The following is a 1,748-nucleotide window of genomic DNA, read 5'->3' as shown; positions in this document are numbered from 1 at the left end:
GATCTGAGGGACACTAATCACCTTCTCAGAACAACCACGCATACCTTTCATTATTGGATCCATGTGCATATCCAAACATTTCACTCGTTTCATCCTTTTATTTAAATATTTAAATTAAACTTCAAAGTTTTAACTATCATACATCTTTTTTTAGCTGATAACTTGTTATCCGATCTTGGTTATGTGTCCATACCATGATGTTTATCCAACGTGGTGTTGAGTCTATAAAAAAAATGCAAATCAGACGGAGCTGGAATCCGGTAAACTCGTTCTGATGCCTAAGTTAATTTATGATTTAGGACCGATGGGAGGGTATCAACTAGTTTAGAGACAATAGTTAATGTACCGAACATTGTGTCTATATCTGTGTATTTATAGTGTTTGATCAGGTTTAAAGTTGTCACCTTCTTTGGGAATCCTTATGGAGCTAGGATTCCTGATCCCTTAATGAGTCTGAATCCTGAGAGAAATCATTTGTCTCGTAGGATTCTAGAAGATCCTTTGAGGCGATGATGTTAGAACCTTGTGGACCATGATGGGCCGCCGCTTGTTGGACTTGAGCCGTGTCGATTGTTTCAGACTCCTTGAAATGAGTCTGGGGCTTTCTTGGACGTGTTAAAGATAATTATCAACATTATTTTATTTTATTTATTAAAGTTAATTAAAATTAAGAGCACTTTTATGTTACTGGTATCATTATATGATGAACTCTAAAAGATGATAAATTTGTTTTGGTGGGGTTTGAATCCAACGGGGAAAATGCGTATTCATTGGGTTTCATGAGATAAGTTATGTGCACGAAAGGAATATGGTGGTCTAGTTTTTGTCAATACGAGCTTTCAATTCCACGATGCTCGCTAAACAGGCATGAATCCTTGTTACTAGACTAGATACTTTATTTTGTAGGATTCTCAAAAATAAATATTTCTCTAGATGAGTTTTTTTTTATCATCTTGATTGAGTTCTAATCCGATTATGATATGGAGGAGTATCTGGAGTTCGAGGGAAGTGCTTGTTAAAATGCTACGATGGTGAATATGGAATAGTCAACAGAGAAATGTTTGGCGTGCACCTTGTATAGAGGATTCACCAGAGTTTCGGCTTGGTCCGGCAAGGAGGATTAGGTTAGAGGAATTGACAGTAGCAGAGTTACGATGCGTGAATTCATGTGCTTGGAATATTCCACGTATCCAAACAATTTCCACAGAGAGTGATGTGCAACATATTCTGCAGTTACACACCGAAAATGTAACAATTGAGTATATTGATGTTTCTATCATTTTTAATCGAATTTCAGTCATTCTTATTATCCGCTCATTAACTAGTGAAATATAGAATTTGACATTCAAAATCTATCATTTTAACTTTTTATTATTATTTTGATGTCATATTGTTTCATTTATAAATTGATTTAGTTTTTCTTCAAAAAGTTAATTAAAATGAAGAGGGTGAATTAGCGTAAATAAATATATGAAGTTGTATGTATATAAAAGTATGTCTTGCCCAAGCAAACAGTTTTGCCCATGCTTTAGCTTGGGCGGCTAACCATCATGCTAATCTAACTTTTTCTTGATGAATTACCAGGTTTTATTTTCGTTTCTGTATTGAACTTCTGCCGTTCTTTTGCGCATTAATGAAATTTACCTTTAAAAAAAAAAAAAATGTCTTGCCTTAAACTAAAAATAAAAATCTCCTAGGCTTAGGGACAAAGAGGCAAGGTTCCCAATAATAGCATGTGGGTATGGATT

This window comes from Euphorbia lathyris, chromosome 3 (genome assembly GCF_963576675.1).
Source record: "Euphorbia lathyris chromosome 3, ddEupLath1.1, whole genome shotgun sequence".
Lineage (NCBI taxonomy): Eukaryota > Viridiplantae > Streptophyta > Magnoliopsida > Malpighiales > Euphorbiaceae > Euphorbia > Euphorbia lathyris.
Note: the sequence above shows the minus strand (reverse complement) of the source record.